Source organism: Macaca mulatta, chromosome 7 (genome assembly GCF_049350105.2).
Source record: "Macaca mulatta isolate MMU2019108-1 chromosome 7, T2T-MMU8v2.0, whole genome shotgun sequence".
Lineage (NCBI taxonomy): Eukaryota > Metazoa > Chordata > Mammalia > Primates > Cercopithecidae > Macaca > Macaca mulatta.
In genome coordinates, this window is record NC_133412.1 from 171056525 (window position 1) to 171077779 (window position 21255).

The 21255-nt window shown below is 43.7% G+C and overlaps 1 long non-coding RNA gene across 1 annotated transcript; it reads right to left on the reverse strand.

Annotated features, from left to right (window-relative positions):
* Positions 1 to 373: 373 nt before the first annotated feature.
* On the reverse strand, positions 374 to 13969 carry LOC144329679 (uncharacterized). Its single transcript, XR_013395295.1, has 3 exons — positions 13644 to 13969; positions 11628 to 11634; positions 374 to 3090 (listed from the first exon to the last, which is right to left on the reverse strand). It is a non-coding gene; the product is annotated as an uncharacterized LOC144329679 (long non-coding RNA).
* Positions 13970 to 21255: the final 7286 nt, after the last annotated feature.

Genomic DNA, 21255 nt, shown 5'->3' on the forward strand with positions numbered 1-21255 from the left:
TTCTGACCAAAGGAAATGTGGTATGCTGGCTTAAGCTTTGAATTTCAATCAATTTAATTCAAAATATATGAAATCAAAGTGTATTTCCAGGACATCTGAGAGAGTCACCAGTGCCTAGCTGCTTCTACTCTGTCCTGGAGAAGCTGGTTCTTATTTTGCATGTTTAAAGTCCCTGTTTGAAGTTCATCCATGGGGCTCAAATTTTGGCTTGGCTTTCATTCCATGCCACATTTTACACTCACTTTTCATTTCACATGAAAACCAGGGGCAGCAGAACAAATGGGGATTGCGGTAAAAAGGGGTTAGCATCATGTCCCCAGTGAACGAAGCCAAATCAGAATTTTCTCTGTAAGTTTGAAATCAGACGCCAAGGGATGAAATAGATATTTATTGGAAGAAACATCATTTATTGAGCACCTATTATATGCATCATGTTAAGGTCCCATGTTAGAGGAAAATTAAATTGCAGGTTTTGTGCCTAAGCAAGAACTAGACAAGTAACCAGTAATTAGGATAAAATGTGCTGAATAAAAAATTCTAGGAGCACATGAATACAGCAGAACATTGAGGAAGACTTAGGAAAAGACCAAGCATTCCAGTTGGGTTTTGAATCATGAGCAAAGGTTTGCCTGGCACTGGTAGGAGAGGAGGCAGCAGAAAACTAAAGCCATGGGTGCCCAGGGTGGTGATGAGTGGCTAGATCTGACCTAGATGCTCAAACCCATGAGTCAGGGTTAGGACTGGTCTTGCTTGGCCAAGACCAAGGTAAAGGGATTTTAGCTAAGCAAAACCAGGCACTGAGAACCAAACATGCAGGACAAAGTAAAATCTGTCATTTTTTTAGATAACAATAATAGCGACACAGTTAACTTGTTATTGAACACATGCCATGTGCCAGGCAGTATTCGAATCCTCTGCATGCATTAGCTTATTCAATTTTTCTGCCTATCCTGAAAGGTATGTACTAACACTCTCATTCCCATTTTAGAGACAAAGAAACAGAGTCAGAGAAAGGGTGAAGGCATCCCCAAAGATCACATAGATTATCAGTGGCAGAGACAAGATAGACTCAAACTTGTGATGCCAGAGTCAATGCCTTAATTGCTACCTTACATTGTTTCCCTGGGGGGCACTCTGAGTTAGAATATTCTAGGATGAGAGCCAGGCACATGGACCTTTAACAACCCCACAGGTGAATCAGATGTGCAACTCACTCTCACAGAGGGATCTGAGTTCATATAGTTGGAAGAGAGCTCACAAAAAGTAAAAACCAAAGGAGTCAAGGGGAGGGTAACCAGTTGGATGAGAGAGCCAAGAGGTCAGAATACCACAAGGATGGGATTGGAACAAAGGGAACCACGGATGTTTACGGGCGATGGAGGGTTATTTGTTCTGAGTGCTCAAACGTAGCCTAGTGTAGTAGGCTGTGTTCAGGATGCGGGCCTTTAGTAAAGATTCTGGGAGCTAAGAGCTCCTGTGGGTGACGATGACTAAGCTGCCGTGGAGAGGCTCAGGGACAGGGCCTATTCAGAAAGTAGAGGTGTCAAGTCTCATGGAGATGAGATCCACTTCCCAGGTTATGTACTGATGTGGGAGGTATGGGGGGTGGTGACAGACCCAGGTTATGGAGGCTGCTGGATGAAGAGGGCGTTCTAGTCTCTGCTGACCTTAGATGCTGGTTCTAAGTAGTTCATTCATAGTAGAAACTCTGCTGTTTTGGAGCTGTCCGAACAACCTAGGGGAAAAGGATGGAATATAGTCCTAGCATAGAACCAGCGTGTTGTGCTCAGAAACTGAGACCCAGTCTCCTAAATTCAGATAAGATGGCATGAAGGAGGGAAGGGATTTGGTGGGCAGGCCAGTCCTAGGGATCCATTCAGGAAAACCAACTCCCAAGGCCAGTATGTACAGCTGTGTGAGTGCATAATTCCAGGGATAAGAACGTGCATGCTGTGCTTGGAGTTGTGCAGTGAATAACCTGCACAACTGTATATGATGACCCTCCTTGGAATTCATGCTACTACAGTTCTGGTACCTACTCATTGGTAGGAATGATGACTTGATAATCCCAGTGAAAAGCCGGTTCCAATTCTACATTCTCCAAGGCTGATCTCAAGAACTGGAGAAGCCTGAAGTCATGATGGAGAATTGACTTCTTGACAGGGTGTTTGAGGGATGAATAGCAAAGATTTCTTATCTCTGCAGCTCTTGAGGGTGTGTAGCTAACTTTGTAAACCCAGTGGCAGAACCAACTGTATAATTTAGTTCCTGGTGCAAAATAAAACTGTGAACTCCTTACTCAAAAAGCAGGAAAAAAGTATATTAAAGGTACTAAAGCACAAGCCGTTTTCATTTTCTTTAGTGGATTCTCTCTTTTTTGTAGTGTTTTTTATTTGTATTTTTCATGTTTTTCTAACTAAAAAATAAGCTTTAAATTATTAGCATGAATTTTACTGTTTATCTTTATGTTGTGCCATGACAATTTTAAATTTGACCATAGTAGCAATTAACTGTTACATGAAATTACCCAAATTCCACAATTTATTTGTTGCAGTTCCTATGTGTCCATGCATTTAGTTCTTACCAGGACACTGGAAATGTTGCATGAAACAAGCTCACCTGCTTTCCTTTCACTTCTTGATACGTGCGTGTTTCATCCATACTCTTTACCTTCCTCTCACAGGGGGTGAGGGCAACTGAAAGAAACAGGAAATCTGGGCCCTGCCCTCCCCTTTCCTCCTAAGCACCATTTTCAGTGGGCATGATCGGCCAATTCAGGGAAGCAACACAGGTAAGGAAGGTGTGATGGAGTCCCTTGTCCTGGTGCCTGTTAGAATGCCATTGCCTTCTTTCTGCATTTGATGCAAGTCCTGGTTTGGAAAGAAAATGTGACCTCTGGGTGGAACACACTTACCTTGGACTCACTTTGAGCCTCTCTGAACTCCCATGCCGGTGGGTCCCTCACAATTGCATGTTCATGGGGCATCTGGGGCATTGTGAACATGCTGCATTAATGGGCAGCGAGGAAAGGTGGATGCACATATTGCACTTACCTCCTCTGCTCATGGACACGCTCCAGTGTCCCATCAGCTTTTACTTGTAAAACACAAGTTCAAAGATCAAATTGCTGTGACTTTCAAGACAATGACAAGAGAGCATTAAACCAAGTGCCCAAATGCAGACCCTTCTGAGCATAGGACCCTGTGGGCCGGCCAGCCCAAGTCATGTGCCCATAAAGCTGGCTGTGTCCAGAGGCACCCAATCCCTCACCTGTCTGCTCCATGACCTTCAGAACCACATCACAAGGACCACCTCACAGATTGCAGCTCCTCGGCCATTAAACTTCTTTTTGAAGGTGGTAAGAAAGATATTCGTCCTGTTGAAGGATGAATCATGCACTTTTGAAGCAAAAATTCCCTCAGTTATTATTTGCACCAATAATTTCCAAAGTGTTTTGGTTTTGTTCATTTGTTTACATATGGGTGGACTTTTCCTTCACATCAATTCTTACATTATTTCGATGTATGAAATAGAGGAGGTGATGCTTCCACTAGAGCAGAGTTGAAGCCAGAGCCTCCCTCGTTTGCTCATTGATCCCGAAGCCACCTCCTGCAGTTGTGCATGACTCTGGCAGATACAGTTGGAAAGAAAAAAAAAAGACAACAACAGAACTGATCTGATCCATGCAAATTCGTAATCATATGTAATACTAAAGAAATATTAAACTAGACAGGAAGAAGTTACCTGGCCAAATCCCACAGCCATTTATAGACATACTGCTTCTTATGGTCAGGTCCCCCACATCCATGGTTCTGAAAGTAAGGTCCCAGAGCCAGCAGGACCAACAGTACCTGGGAACTTGTTAGAGATGAAAATTCTTGGACCTCTTCCAGACCTAGTGAATCAGAAACTCTGAAGTGGGGTCCAGTTACCCGTGTTTCAGTAAACCCTCCAGATGATTATGACACACACTCAGGTCTGAGAACCACTGGCTTTTACATTCCACTTCACTAATGCCTAATCATCTCCGGGATAGACAACATGCCAGGAGCTGCTCTGGTCCACTGAGGGACAGTTCAAATCACAGACCATGCACAGCTGCCAAGACCATGTGCTGTGAATGTGGCCATTGTTCTGTGAGCCCCTACCGAGGCTCCCACTCCTGCTGCATTTCCAAGAAACACGCTGGACCTGGGGAGAAAAGCAGCAGGGGCAGCCCATGGCCACATCTCACTGTGTGCGGTGTGAGCGGGATCCTTCTCTTTAGCTCCTGCACTGAGGCCACAGAAGAACTCGCACCCTGCTTTTGTGAAGGAGAGGAGGGGTGGGGAGTTCCTCAGTATACTCATTGCATTTCAGTCTGTCCTTACCTAGCCCTCTGGCCAAGTCTAGGTGAATAAAGTGGGTGACATAGCGGTGTTTCCCCCACTCACTTTTTTGAGCTTTAAATTAAGAGTCAGTGGAAGGCTTGAATCTCAGTAGTAGAAAGCCCAGGGCTGAGGACTATCACTCCTCCTTGATGACTCTCACTGGACCCACAAGAAAAATGGCAGATGCAATCCATGTGCCTTCTCAGAATAGTCCCTCAATACAGCAGAGGTCTTTTCTCACAGAGGACATTGTGTGGGTGAGACGAGACCAGGAGACCCTCATATCCTCACCCTGAGTAAGTAAGGGTGGGTGGGACGGTGTGGGAAAACGAACCCATGTGTCTCTTTGGCTGTTTTCTTTCCCATTTTTAAAATTGTGTTAAAGTGCACATAACATAACTTTTATCATCTTAATCTTTTTTTTGTTTGTTTTTTGATTTTGTGTGTGTGTGTGTGAGACAGAGTCTCACGTTATTGCCCAGGCTGGAGTGCAGTGGTGCGATCTCAGCTCACTGCAACCTCCACCTCCCGGGTTCTAAGCGATTCTCCTGCCTCAGCGCCTCAGCCTCTCAAGAAGCTGGGACTACAGGCACGTGCCACCATGGCTAATTTTTGTATTTTTAGTAGAGACAGGGTTTTGCCAGGTTGGCCAGGCTGGTCTTGAACACCTGACCTCAGGTGATCCAACCAACTCAGCCTCCTAAAGTGCTCGAGTTACAGGCATGAGCCAGCATGCCCTGCATTTTAATCATTCATAAGCATGCAGATCAGGGGTATTAAATACATTCATGCTGTTGTGCGACCATCACCACCATCCATCCACAGAAGTCTTTTTGTCTTATAAAACTGAAACGGTGTCCCCATTAACAGTACCTCCTCATTTCTCTCTCTCCCCAGACACCGGTAACCACCATCCTACTTTGTAGCTCTATGAATTTGACCTCTCTAAGTACCACATGTAAGTGGTGTCATACAGTATTTGCCTTTTCTGGCTTATTTAACTTAGCATAATGTCCTTGAGTTTTACCCACGTTGCAGCACGTGTCAAAATTTCCTTCCTTTTAAAGGCTAAGTAGAATTCTATTATATGCATGTATCACATTTTGCTTATCCATTCATTTATCAATGGACACTTGCGTGGTTTCCATGTTTTAGTTGTTGTGAATAATGCTGCTATGGACATGGTTATACAGACACCTCTTCCAGATCCTGATTTTGATTATTTTGTGTATATACCCAGAAATAGAATTGCTGAATTATATGGTAATTCTACTTTGAGTTTTTTTGAGAAACTGTCTTTGGCTGAATTTTAGGGTCAGCCAGAAACTCCTGTTTTAAAAACAAATATTCACAACTATACATACTTACAATGTACCCACAAAAATTAAAAATAAAAAAAACTGAAAAGCACAAATATTTTCTCTATAAGATGCTGATGGAATCTGTGCCCCATTCATCACTTTGTGTCTCCTTTTTCTCATTCCGTTTACGGTGGGGCAAGTCACTCCAGCCGCTGCAACCGACGAGTCACCAAATCTCAATCCTTTGGTTTTGTATGTAGGAGAGAAAGAGACAGAGAGGTGAAGACTGGATGCTTGCTCCTAACTTCCTCAGACCGTAAGAGGCAAGGTCACTTCTGTTCACATTCCGAATGGTGAGACTCTCAATACACAGCCCTGATGTAATCAGAAAGAAGGTTGAGAATCATGGCCTTCCTGCATGCCCAGGGCAGAAAATGGAATGGTCTGGTGAACACATAGTGTTAGTTCTACCATGTTTTTCCATTGTCAAGGGGCTGAGAATTCAAAGAAAAATTAACAGAACAATTGCAAATAGTGCATTTGCAGGCTTATGGTTGAGCCCTTCAGAGATGTGCTGTTCTTGGCAGACTGTATTTTTAGGCAACGTTAACTTTTGCATTAACTTACCATTGTGGACCCATTGATGGTTATGGATGCAAGAGAGGAAGAGCCTTTCAGAGGAGGACTGCCTATGGAACCAGAGCTGCTATTTTGATTAATGTGGCCAGTTAAGCTAAACAAAGAGATTGGCTGTGACTGGGTAAAATCAGTCACTCCAGAAGCCCCAGAGAGACCACTTTCTGGATTCAAAGCAAATACAATCTGCAGGTTGAGGGGGACAACTACGGATGGGGGCTCTACAGAGAAAGCAATCCCTCGCTCACTGTTGCAGGAGTGGAACATGTTCATGAAGGTGAAACAGCAATACATATTCCTAACTTGAAATTCTCCATACTGTTTGACATATAAAGATCCCACCTCTCCTCTACGAATCAATGTGGTCTAGAGACCATGTGAATATCTGAGAGGAGGGGCAAAGGGTGTACACAGGCCTATCACATTTTTACTTAAGGGTGGCAAAGATCAACAACCACTTAGCTGAACATAGAAGCAGCTGAATATATTGTTAGTGTAGCCAGTTCATGGAAGAGTATGCGGAATTTAACATTATTTTTTCAAAGACTTTTTAATTACAAAGATGCTTTTGTCACATGTGGAAATTCTTTCAACATAATCATACATGGAAAATTGTACATAACAATATATATTTATAATCCCAGTGGCATTATAGGTAACATTATAGAAATAAAAATAATAACAACAACAATAATAGCTCTCATTGAATATAGTCTTTCATGAATTCATTTCATTTAGTTCTCAACCAAATCTAGGAAGCAGGTGATCACATCCCCCTTTGATGCATGAAAACACAGAGGCTCAGACACGGGAGTTTGTCACTGCTGGACACACAACTACAGAAGTGAGATTCACATTCTCGTCTTCCTCCAAAACTCATGCTTTCGATGAGTTAGTTCATTGGTGCAAATTAATTTATACTCAAGAATTTTATAAAGGAAAGAATGAATATGAGGACATCACTTTGCAAAGGTTATCTATGTGGTAAGAATGGCAATGATTTGGGAGTTTTCTTCATTATATTTTCTTTTGTTTTCACCAATTTCTGCATCAAGCATGCATTGCCTTTAACATCAAGAATAAAAAAAATGAATTCACGATGAAACCTTGTAGCTTAAACAAATAAACTTATTCATGAATTGTAAACAAGTGACTTATGGACGAATGTAACCACAGAGTAAAATGTGGGATGATTGAGTTGTGAGATCTAGTTATTTTCCATTTCTTATTTCTGTGCCACATTTTGTTGAGCACAACTTTTAGACTAGGAAAAAAAAAAGAGAATTGACCACATTGACAGGCCTATCTTAATTTTATTTCTCTGTACTGACAGCAAGACAAACATATCTCTCTGTATTTGAGGGACAAAAGCCAAACAGGGCCATATCACAAAAAGAAAGATTTTTTTCTTTTTTTACTCATTAGGAAAGAGACCTTCAGACAGTGACCACTTCTGTAACTGAATCAAAATGATTTCAACTGGGTGTTTGTGGTCTGGGCTCCAGACTGGGTGGTGTAGCCATGTCCTGCCGATTTCAGGCAGCATCTGAATTGGCATTCTGTTATCACGGAGGAATGAATGGGACCCGTGAGCTGTGTCGAAATTCTGCCCAGGCTTACTGAATGGGACCTCTGGAAAAGGTTCCCTGATGTTTGCTGTGCCCCTGAAATCAGGTCTCCACTTAACAGGGAGTTTTCAGAAATAGAGAACGAGAGAGAGGGAAAGGCAAAGAAAAAGAGGGAGAGAAAGGACAGGGGAAGAATACAGCTGACCACTGGCAGATCGGACCTGCCTCGTCTTTTCTTCCAGAGAATATGTCTACTTGGGCTTGTGAGGATAGAATTTTGGGGCACCAGGAGCTGGGCAGTCCAAGCGGTCTTTCATGGGGCTCCTGGTTTCCTGGAGTGGGGTAGAAAGGGGATGTTTGCTGCTGTTGCTGTTCCTGTTGTGTTCTGAGTATGACTGCGTGGTGGAACCAGTTTCTTTCCCTCTACTTTTTATTTATGCCCCTGTTTTATTTGTTGAGCATCACTTTTAGAAGAGAGAGAGAAAGATTGAGACAGAGAGAGAGAGATATATGCCATTTTTACAGACTTTACAGACTTAACATGCAATTTTTAAAATAAAGCTTTCTAGTGATGGGGAGGCAGAGGCTGAAGTGCCTTCACTGGCTTAGGCTGGTTTTGCCAACGGTCTCTGCCAAGCACATCCAGAAGTCCCCCTTTCCCTTAAACTCCTACCTAAGATTTAGTGAGAGGCCAGGGACGCGGAAACATTTCAAGGGTGTCTTCAGGGACACTGGGGCGTAAATCCAGGTGGCCTGGGGCACAGATCCCATCAGATCCTTCCTTGGAGGCTCCATTAGAGTGTAGGGGAGAAAGCCAGAGCCTTCAGCCTCCCCAGGATCCCAGCAGTGCAGCCAGAGACAGGTGGCTCCTGGGGAACAGCCTGGGAACATGAAATCAACAGTGGTAAATGGCCAGCACTTCAACTTGACAGCAGTGGCTCAGCCCCGCATGGCTGATGACTTTGGGTCAGGCATTTAAGCTCCTGTAACCACAGCTGCTTCCTGGTGATGCGGCATGAGGCATTTATAAAGGGTCCTGATGTAGAGCGGCTTCCGACAAACATTCCTTCCAGTCCCCTCCTCTCCTAAGGAGTTCTCAGCTCATGGGCTCTGGTTAAATTCCACTTGAGATCATTTTTCTCTGTCATCCCCAAAGTCTCCCTCTTAGCTCAAGTGGTACTAAAGTGAAAGATAACTGGTCAAATCTCCTGAATCCTTATTCTCATCTCTATCAAACAAAGCTGGATTTGAGGATTACTGAAGCTGTGGTAACACGTTTTCGCATCTGAGAGTGGGAGTATGTGTAGGGGGAGGTGGGGAAAGACACCTGGCCTGCAAAGGAGAGTTGGTCTCCTGGCCGTGAGCCCCCTGATATGTTGATTGCCCTGCTGGGCCTCAGTTCCTATTATGCTCAAATGAGAAGGGGGAGAAGCATCCCTGTTCTACTGACCTCTGAGTGTGGTATGAAAGGTAAAATAAACCCATGCACGTGAATGCAGTTTGCAAACTGTGCAGCTTTCATTCTCATCTCTGTGTGCTTCTGGGGTCCAATCAGTATAGTTATTGATAACTTTGGTAATTTTGAAAGCACCAAAATGGACATTTTCCTCATCTTGATTTTCTGAAATTTGGCTGAAAAATAATGAACTGCTTCCCCAGTGTTTCTGAGTGTTTGGAGGAGCCACTGACCTCTTTCAGGTACCTTTTTTCCATCTATCATAGGAAGATCAAGTGCCATCCACCTAGAAGTTTCCAGGATGCCCCAAGATGACCCAGTGTGGGAGTGTTTGGTAATCCCTAAAGCTCTCTACAATGTAGGTGAAGTGAGTATCAGTGACGACGATTAAAGTGGGCACAGATTTAACAACTAGGGAATGAGCACAGCATCTATGGGGCTCCTGCTTGGCACAGGGGCTCTGAGAATATTTGAGGGCAAGGCCGGCACTTTCCCCATTACCAGCACACACATAGTGGGTTTTTGCAAAAACAGATCTTTTAAAAATGCTCTTTGTTCCAAATATAAATGATCTGGTCAACTTAATTTGTTAGTCTTTCTCCTACTAGTTAAACTGCTCATGTTTTAGGTCAACTTGAGTGCCTTTCATGGTCTGCCTTAGTTTTACTATAACTTGGCAAATCAGTCCCAACATTTTATAAACCTCAGAGAATTTGGCCGTTGCAAACTGATGTTTTTATTTTGCTTGAAGTTATTCCTGTATGCGTTTTAAAGAGTAGAAATATTAGCCCATAACAATCTAGGCAATGGAGTCCCTTCATATGGGTGACATTGATCAGGCTTGCTCACCTCCAGGATGCTAGGACTGGTACATTTCACAGCCTTGGTGCTGAAAATAATCTTTCCGGGAACAACAACTACCACAACTTAATTCGCTTTTATCTCTACCTTTCATTAACAAAATGATTCCCAGAGTTTGTTTTGCCATAAGTATGTAAATAATTATTTCTTGCTTCAGGATTATTTCAGAGAAGTCTCAAAACGGAAATTGATCTGGAAAGCAAATTACACATACACACACATATATGTGGTGTGTAGTTTGGGACATCATTTACTATAATATGCAACACAAAGTATATACATATAGGACACATACTCTGATGCTTAGTATATATTTACGGGACTTCCATTCTATGCTAGGTACTGTGCTGGCTTGGGAACAAGCTCCCAGCTTTTTGTTCTAAAAGCCTGTATTTGCACCCAAGTTCTACCAGTTATCAGATGTGTGATGTTAGGCAATTTACCATAGTTTATTGGCCCTAAGGTGATATTTTAAGAAATATTTTAACCTCCGAAATGAAATGCATCTTACAATTGATGACATCTTACAATTAGAATTGTCAGTATACATTTTTCTCTTTGTGGTACATAAGGTAAGGATGCATCTTACAAAAGATTTCACCTTAAACTTGACAACATCCAGAAGCTTCACTTTCTGAATTTCAGTTTCAGTCTCTGCAAAATGGAAAAATTGCTAACACAGAGTTGTTGTGAGAATTAAAGTAACTGATGAATTTAGAAAATTTTCTAGTATAGGCACTCAATAAAGGACACACAGTTGCTATTCTCACACTAACTTATTTAAAGAGTATTCATTCTGCTGGCAATGCTTACCCCCATTACATAGATAAGAATATTTAGGCTTATAAGAGTTGGGTTCTTTACCTAAAGCCAAGACCAAATTCAAATACTACATCTATCTGACTCCAATGTTCACACTGACTCCACTAATGCTACCTCATTATACATACATACATTTTGTATTTCATACGTTATTCACATACAATGTGTAACCCATTGTTAACAACCCACAAATCTCTGCTGCAAGGAAGGAATGAGATGGAGTCTCCAATACTCAGAGACCCCCCTTCATGGCATGTTACTGACTCTTCCTGGGCTTTTGAATAAGGATATTTATTTCCAGGTCTCTCAAATTCTGTGGTTATTTAATCACCTCCGATACCTCCCAGTAATCACTGTGTATTGCATTATGCAAGTCAGCAAACTCTGCTTACTTTAATATACATGAGGAGGAGGGAGGGATATTTCTCACTGAAGGTTTTATGGAAAATTTTGCATTTATTGATTTTTTTCCTTAAATCTTATTCTTTAAAGACACCTCCCATACACATACACAAATGCATACGCATATATATGATGAAAATAATGGCTATGGCCGTGTTTGTTCAACCTAACAAACATATAGCATATTGACAACATTATCTGTCATTCCCACATTTCACCTGGAGTAGAAAACTGTTTGATCTCAAAAGTCTGTTGGCTACATCAGTTCACAAGAATATATTTTATTCATGCACATTACAGTAAAGACAACCATATGCAAGGGTTTCTACAACTTGGGGCAGGAAAAAAAAAATAAAACATGTTTCTGCTTGCAAGATTTGCATGTTGGTTACACTAGCAGTGTTCATGCCATTTACTTTTCTGCAGTTTTCGGTTCTCCTGTATTTTCAATGATCAGCACAGATTTGCTGGCTTGTTGATGTGGCAGTGCCCTTAGAGGTCATCACCCCCCAAAAGAGATAACTGAGAGTCCAATAAGTTAGGGATTTCTATGGGGTCACATGTTGCTTTCTGTATAGGACAAGACTAGAACAAAATGTTACCTGTCTTGCAATTCTCAGCTGGAATCCGGGTACTGAAAGAGATGATGGAATATTAGGGAGAAAATTTCATCTCTCTCTAACTTCTGTTTTCTCTTCTGGAAAATGGGGATGGTAGTATTGACCTCACAGGGTTGTTGTAAGAGCTAAATAAAGTAATATCTGTAAGGTTGCTGGCACTATGGTTAGCACTGTTCCATATGCCTGTTTGTTTTATTTTAATTTCCTTATTTTCATTTACCTGCTGCAGGTAACTTAAAATGTTATGCAGGGGCATAAATGACATGGTTATTATAGATTTCAGGTGACTGTGTAGACTGTAAAAATACCTGCTTGTCAGCTGGGAGCAGTGGCTCACACCTGTAATCCCAGCACTTTGGGAGACCAAGGAGGGTGGATTGAGAGGTCAGAAGATTGAGACCATCCTGGCTAACATGGTGAAACCTCGTCTTTACTAAAAACACAAAAATTTAGCCAGGCTTGGTTTCACGTGCCTATAGTCCCAGCTACTTGGGAGGCTGAGGCAGGAGAATCACTTGAACCTGGGAGGTGGAGGTTGCAGTGAGCTGAGACTGCACCAGTGGACTCCAGCCTGGTGACAGAGCAAGACTCCATCTTAAAACAAAACAAAACAAAGCAAAACAAACAAAACAATAAAATCTGGTTGTCTCTTTGCATTCTCTTTTATTCAAAAGGAATGATCTATTGCTGTTGTATGACATTTTATCTTCAGCAATCTTGGGAACCAAAAGCAGTATCCCTGTCTGGGGGCAACATGGGAAATCCGAAATATGGCAGTTTAGAGTCTGGGGTAGTCTCAGAAGGCAGTAGGTTTCATTGCAGTCTTGTGCTTTCTGGATTATCAGAGTAAATGTTTCTGCCTCAGAGTCCTTAGCTCTGTGTGGCCAGTAAAGCGAGTCTAACTCAGCCAACTTGGAAACCATGCTTTCGTATATTTCTTTTGGTGCTCTCCTTTCAGGGGAGAAACATGCTATTGGCAATTGTTCTCAAAGTGGAGAGTGTTATGTTTTACTTTGATGCCCTGGGCTCCTTGATAGTCCACAAGCCCACACAGGGTACCAGCAGATGCTTAAGTCTTATTATTTTTTTTTTATTTTTTTTTTACCACCTGCTAGATGTTTCCAGCCAGATCACTCATTCCAAATGGAACTTGAATGTCATTTAAAAATCATTTTGGGGGCCTGGCTCTCTAGTCTGTTGAGCTAAAAATATGTAAAACACTGCCATTTATCAAGCCCAATAGGTTAGCTCATTTATTTCTCACAGAGAACTTGTGATGGAGGGAATATGATGCTTCATTTCTACAAGAGGAGACAGCAGCTCAGAGAAGTCTCATTACTAGATTTGGTTGGCCAACTAATAAGGAGCAGAGATGCAATCAGAATCGAGGTATAATGGAGGCCCAAACTGACCATTTAGTATACTGTGCTACCCCTACATACTACCAGGTTTTCAATATGGAAAGGAAGATACACTGCCTTCTTTAAAAAATAAAATCTGTGAAAATATTGGGTAAAGGACCTGTGGCAATAAACATGGCGTTGAGCAGAGAACTCAGCCCAGAGCAGAAGTTCAGTCAAATCTTATTATGGTGGTTATGTACTTACTGGCTCCCTGCCCCAAGGAAACACTTCTCTACTCTATTATCTGATGCTGGTGTTGCCCTCTGTGAAATCCATTTCCCAGGCGGCTGTATCCTCGGCTTCCTGTTGAGTTGCACCAATGGAAGTCACAGGAGGGAGACAGGAAGGTAGGAGGAGGAAAAAGAACCTTATTCTTGGTATCTCTTGTTCCTTCTCAGTGTTGCTCCAGCAGCAGCAGCAATTGACTCTATCTCTACCTTCTTTCTCCATTCCCAGAACCACACTTCTCACAGCTTCTTAGACCCACAATGATGAGACCTTCTTTGCAGGGGTCTGCACTCTTTTGAGTCTCAGCTCTGGTATCCTCACTTCTCTCTTGTTCTCTGATCTCCCAGTAGTGACTGCTTGTTGTGCGAATTATTTGGTTATTATCTCTGGGTAGTATTGATTTCCTATTAGCTCTTTTAGTTTGTCAGTTTCTCATATGGAATCCTGTCTGTTTGAAACACCTAGTGTGGTTTCTGTTTTCTTTTCTGAACCCTGAATGATACATGTGTTGAATGATACAATGCCCAAATAAACACAGAAATCTGAACAAGATCCATTTGGTCATCTAAAGGAGTTTGCAGCCAAACAGAAAGATGGACCTAAATCCCAGTGAAGTGTAGAAGGGTGGATAGGAGTGTTAAACAGAGGCATGAGCCAGGTGCGGTGGAACAGGACAGGGAAAAGACGATTTCTAGACTGGAACAATTCAAGTATAAAGCTTGATTTGATTGAAAGACAGTGTGGATTCTGATGAGAAAGAAGAACTAACATGAATTCTTGCAGGATCTTCAAAACAATTTATCATGGGTAACAATTTCCAAAAATTTTCTAAAACCAATTTTTGGAGTGACATGGAATATATATATATATATATATATATATATATATATATCCCTAAATAAGTAACTTTCTAGTAAAAGCTAATGTTTATCTGGCACTTAATACAAACTCCATGCCATCCTTGGATGTGACATGGACTAGTCAATTTGGGGCTCACTCTGGCCATCCTCTGTTTTAGAGGAGACACTACTGAGGCTTGAATAACAGAAGTGCCTTGTCCAGAAGCTGAAAAGGAATTCTAACCCTGGGAGTCTGCATCTAGAGACAATATAATGTCACCTGTACAGAAAGGGGTGGATTATTATCAGAGGGCTTTGATACAAATTTCACCTATATGCCTTTAGGTAAGTCACCAAGACTTCTCTGACACTTGCTTTCTTCCTTAGAAAAACAGAAATGCTAGTGGGCTATGAGGAGGCTCAACATCTCAATGGATGCCCAGCATAGACCCATCAGTGGTTGTTAATTTGCAGGAATAACTTTATGGTACCAGATTAGGATGAAAGCCCTACAATTTCACGCCCAGTCACTTACCTTGAGCTCCCTCCATGAGCAGAGACAAGCTGTAGGCGGTGTGGGTGTCTCCCGTCCTCTCTGTGCATCTCTGAGCCATTCTGTGACCATCCCGATGCTGACAGGGCTGTAACTCACTTTTATTCACATGACAGATGACAAGAGATCATTGCAGTTAACTCTGACCTAGGTGATACAATGTATCAAGGTCAACCTCCCCGCTGCCCAGATGGCATTGAGTGGGAACCATGGTCCTAAGAAGATGTTTATGGGCACTTGGGTGCTCTCAACAAAATCACCAGTCACCAAGTAAGCATGATGGAAATCCACAGTGGGAAGGAGGCCTTCTGTAGTTTTCTGAAGGGCATTGGTTTCCTATGTCTGCTGTTAACAACTTAACCACAACTTTTGTGGCTTAAAATAACACAAATATATTCTCTTAATAATTTCGACCTAGAGGTCAGAATTCCTAAATGAGACTTTGGGGGCTAAATCAAGTTGTCAGTGGGTTGGTTCCTTCTTCAGGTTCCAAAAGTGAATCCCTTTTAGCACCTAAGCCTCACAACCGTCTTTCACATTTGCATTATTAGTTCAATTTTACAAAAGAGAAAACTGAGGCTCAGAGAGCAACCTACCCCATGTCTTACATCTATTAAGGCAGAGATAAAACTAAAACTCGGGTCCAGTTGGCCACCAAGCCTTCTTTGTCATTTCTATTCCCCTGTCCTATGGTGTGTGGTGACAATAGTAAGGGTGCTGAATTCTGTGTGCTTTGCAGTAAATGTCCCAAGATCCCAGACGTAGCTTCTTCTACTCTTTCAACATCATTTCACAAAAAAAGGGCTGAGAAGGAAGCAAGGAAGGGGCATGACCTGTATGTCCCATAGTACATGCCCTCACTAAGGTGATAGTTTCTTTCTTGCTGGAGCCTATTAATTTTCAGAACAAATCCATGTGGCAATCAGTATGATTTGTAACTCCTGGATGGGCAAATCCAGGCTAAATCAAGCACCCAGTTTCCCGACTAAATAAATGGAGGGACTTGTATCTAATTGTCTGAATTTAGGAAAGAAGGAAGATGCTGGTGCACAGTTCAGACCCATGCAAAATGGGTTTCCTGCAGGAGGTGGGAAGAATGGGTTTCCTGCAGGAGGTGGGAACCTCAGATAGATTAGGAGAGGGTCAGGGGTCCTCAGGGTCCTATGGGCAGCTTTGCCCACCTTCTATCATTCCAGGCTATGCCCAGGGTCACTGTTCTGCCAGTGGGGTCTCTAGTAAAAATGCTCCTTTGTGACCAAGTTGCTACGTCAGTCACCCGTCCTTGCTGGATCCATTTTTTAGTGTGTTTGAGTGCACACACACAGAAAGCCTACTCTTAAACAACAGAATGATTTTGATACATCATTTAACTAACCAAAAGTAACATCTTGACAATTTTAATCGACTAATTATACACTCATGGTCATTTTGAAAAGTACCCATTTTGGTTCTTTATGTCTCGACAACTGTAAGAGTCCTCAGCTGGAAAATTGGGATACAGACAGAGAATTTCAATTACTCTGACCTTGGGAAGTTGAAAGCTGGGATTTCCTTCCCAATGGGGCACAGAGAAGCAGAGAGGAGTCCTGTGAAGACTGGGTTGGCCACCCCCAGAACTAGACTCTGGGTCTGCTCTGCTCCTATCTGGAAATAATCAGAAAGAGACCAGGGAAAGGCATCAGGACTTGGAGAACAATGCAGATGGTACAAAAGTAGGCATCCTAGAAACTCAAACAGCCTGGCGTTTCTGTTTTCTTTCCTCTGTCTATGCCCTTTCTTTTCTCCTTCTACTTCCCTCTCCTCCCTCCTTCACTCTTCTCCCCTTCTCTCCTCCTTTTTCCTTTTTAAGATGGATAAATGAACATTTCATCTTTCAAACTTAAACGCGGTGTTGGTTTGCTAACACGTGCTAAAGACCTATTTTGTGCCAGGTAATTTACAGTTATCTTTTCAGTAATTTCTTACATAAACTCAAAAGATACCACCCCCATTTAACAGAGGCAAGCCTGAGTCTCTGAAGCAAATAAAATAACTTGTTGAATATCACTCAAGTAGTAAATCATGATGCCCTGATGAATCCAGCTTCAACTGCCCCCTAAACCCTCCTGGTGAGTATGTGCAGGGGTCTCACGATTTCCTGGCCTCTTCTGTCAATCCAGAGAAAGAGGAAGCTCTGCTGAGGGTCAGAATCAGGCCAGTCCTCCAACTCCATGTAACTGGCTACCAGCATCCTGGACGAAGCGGTGGAGGGTGTCCCGGGCAGTCCCAGTTTCTGCCTGGAACAAATTTTTAATGCCAGTGGCTGATCTTGGATCTGGGGTCTCACCTGCTCTCCCAGGTTTCATGTTTTGAAGGATCCCTGGGAAGGGCTGAAAGCAAGCAGTGCAGGCTTAGAGGGCTCCTCTCCTATATTGGGGGAGCAGGAAGGGGCACCACAAGCAAAGAGGGCCGCACAGGTGAGTGAGTCTCAGATGTGTTCCACCAAGGCCAAAGCCAACGTGTGTGTCAGCGTCAGTGGGGATTCTTTTCAGGAGTAGATACTTCCCTTCTCGAACTTGTGGAAGTCCCACAGAAATGAATCAGACAATGATTGGGTGTCCTTGAACAATGTGTCTCTAACATTAAGCGGCTGGATCTGTAAATTAGGTACAGTTATGGTAGCCTCAGAGGGTCATTTTCAGAACTAAATCGAAGAACGCATTAAACAAAAAAGGTCCCCTTGTTTCCCTTGCTGGGTGTGCAATGCGGAAGTGACTTGCTTCTTCAGTGCTCCGCTGCTCAAACCTCTAGGGGAGCACGCAGATGGGCAGGTTGTGGGGCTCTGACCATGACAGCGTTTAGGGCTGGATGTTTACAGCTCCTGAAACCCCAGTGGGTGTGTGCTACCATGCACTTTTTCAGTTTTGCCGTCTACAGGCGGCTTGTGTTGTCCAGCTCAACTAGACCCTCTACCTTGTCAGAAAGACAGAGGACTTTCTGTATCCTGGGTTCTTGCCTTGGTGCACCGGAAGAATCAGATCACACATGGGCCTGGAGAATGAGTGCAAGGTTTTACTGAGGGGAAGTAGCTCTCAGCAGATGGGGGAGCCAGAAAGGAGATGGTTTTCCCCTGGAGTTGAGCCGCTTAGCAGCCTGGGCGCTCTGACCACCCCAGCCAAACTCCACGTTGTTCCACCCATTGATGGCCTGCTGGCCTCCTGGGGCTGTTGGTGTGCTCCTCTCGACTTCCTCTTGATGTCCAACTGCTTGTGTGTTCTTCCGTTGATGTGTTCCTCATGGCGTCCATCCAGTTTGTGTCTCTGTCTGCTAGGGTCTCAGTTTTGTTTTATTTTTGAGATGGAGTCTCGCTCTGTCACCCAGGCTGGAGTGCAATGGCACAATCTCAGCTCACTGCAGCCTCTGCCTCCCGAGTTTAAGTGATTCTCCTGCCTCAGCCTCCCAACTAGCTAGGATTGCAGTCATATGCCATCATGCCCAGCTAATTTTTGTATTTTTAGTAGAGACGAGGTTTCACCATGTTGGCCAGGCTGGTCTCAAACTCCTGACCTCAGGTGATCCACCTGCCTCAGCCTCCCAAAGTGTTGGGATTACAGGCATGTGTCACTGTGCCCGGCTGGTTCTTGGGGTTTTTATAGACACATGATGGGGGTGTGGCAGCCCAGGGTGGTCTTGGAAAATGCAACATTTGGGCGCAAAGGCAGGAGTGCCTGTCCTCACCTAGGTCCATGATGATAGGTCCGAGGATGGAGCTCTACCGAGGGACCTGCCTTCCTCTACCCAGCACTTCCCTGCCCCCTTTCCATATCAGTAAGCTAAGCACTTAGCCCAGAATCTGATGCATGTATGTGATAATGCTGCTTTTCTTTCTTCCTTCAGCAGTGATTATTGTGCCAAGCTTTGTGCTAGCTTAAGGTTGCCAGATAAAATACAGACACCCAGTTATATCTGAATTTTAGATACTCAGTAAGTTATTTTTAGTATAAGAATATCCCAAATATTTCATAGGATGCACTTATACTAAAGGAGTTCTTATTCATCTGATATCTAAATGGATCAGGTGTCCACCATGTACATTCGCTACATCTGTTGACCTTATCTAGGCATCAGGAAAGCAAGCGTGGTGGACAGGAGAGAAGTCATCCTCCCCAGGTTAGCATATTAATGGGATAGAAGTCTGTTATTATTTTTTTTATTCTGTCAAGCTCCTCTGTCTTTCTCCAGTGTTTTGTTTCTTCTTTTTTTTTAAAATGTAATTCCTGAATAAGTCGAGCACCTTCATTGCTGCTGATTTTCTCAAAGTCCTCCTGTTGCAGAGACTTCTTCTCCCCCACATGCCTGTGCCTTGCTTGGGCAGCCCAAACTGTGGGTCACAGGCTGCTGCCTCCCTTAGACAGTGACCAGCAAGATACCCTGGGTGGCTCACTGCCAAGGCCAGTGCTGTCTCTTGCGCTCTGTGACGATGACCTTGAGGGAGAGGCCATGTTGGCTCTTGAGAAGTGCCCTGGGTCAGGGCCTGGTACAGGTCCTGCTGATTCCAGCAGGCATCACTGCGGCTGGAGATGGAGTGGGCAGAGACCATGCGCGCTCTGATAGGGACTGGCTGAAGGACGGTCGTGTGGGCCACTGGAGGATGCTGGGTGAGGCAGGCTGAGGAACGTCCCCCAAAAGATCCCCCTAGTAATCCCCAGTCTCTGTACATGTTCATTTACATGGCAAAAGGGCCTTGAAAGTGTGATTAGGTGCAGGGTTTTGAGATGGGGGGATGCTTCTGGATTATTTGACTCGGCCCTGACTGTAGTCATAAGCATCCTTATAAGAGGGAGGAAAGGTGTGAAATGAGGAAGGACATGTGGGAACAGATGCTGAGGTTGAAGTGATGAACTTTGAAGATGAGGAAGGGGCCAGGAACCAAGGAATATCATCGTCTGACCAGAAGCAGGGAAAGGCATAAAGGAAAAAAAGAAAGAAAGAAAATAAGTGAAAGGAAGGAAGAAAGGAAGAAACTGAGTCTTTCCTACAGCCCCCAGAAGGAACATCAGTCTGCCGACTCTTTGATTTTAGATTTCTGACCTCCAGATCTATAAGAGAATGCATTTGTGTTATTTTAAGCCAACATTAATTTTTTTTTTATTTCTACAGGTTATTTGGGGAACAGGTGGTATTTGGTTACATGAGTAGGTTTTTCAGTGGTAATTTGTGAGATTTTGGTGCACTGACCAACTGAGCAGTATACACTGATTCTGATTCATAGTCTTTTATCCCTCACTCTCTTTCCACCCTTTTCCCTAAGTTCCCAAACTCTATTGTGTTATTCTTATGCCCTTACATCCTCATGGCTTATATATTTTGTGGTACTTTGTGACAAGAGCCAAGAAACTCACACATCAGGGGACTTTGAGAACAACATCTAGCCAAGGGCTTACTTTGGGTGAACTGTGTGGAGATGGGGGATCACGGGACGTGCTGTCCATCACCATCAGTCCTCTGCTCAGGCTGGGAGGATCAGGTGTACTCATGAGAGTTCTCCAGGCAGACAGAACAGTAGAATTTACGGCGAGGAGAAGCGGGGAACAGATTTATTATAATGGAGGCTGAGAAGTCCCCTGACAGGCTGTCTGCAAGCTGGAGGCCAAGGAGGTCAGGAGTGTGGCTCAGTCTGAGTCCGGAAGCCTCAGAGCCTGGGAAGCTGTTGATGTAGCCCTCAGTGGGAGGCCAAAGGTCAGAAAAACTGAGGGGCCACTGGGGCAACTCCTGGAAGCCAAAGTCCAGAGAACCTGGGTTTTGATGTCCAAGAGCAGGAGAAGAAGGGCCTCTCAGGTCCAGGAGAAAGAAAGAGATAATTCACCTTTCCTCTGCCTTGTTCTTTCTGGGCCCTCAGAGAGTTGATTGGTGCCCGCCTCCATTGAGTGTGAATCTTTACTCAGTCCACTGACTCAAAAGGCAGCCTCTCCTGGCAACACCCACGTAGACACACACAGAAACTCTGCTCTACCAGCTGTCTGGGCCTCCTACCATCCAGTCAAGTTGACACCTAAACTTCACCATCACACCAGACAAGTGTTCTGGACGTCAGAGCAGCCAGGGGCCTCCCTTGGCCGCAGCCAGCCTAGGTGGTTGAGATGAAGATGGGCGGGGGGCCAAGGGGGCAGGGCAGTCATCATACCATCCACAGGGGCTAGTCAAGTGCCCTCCTCAG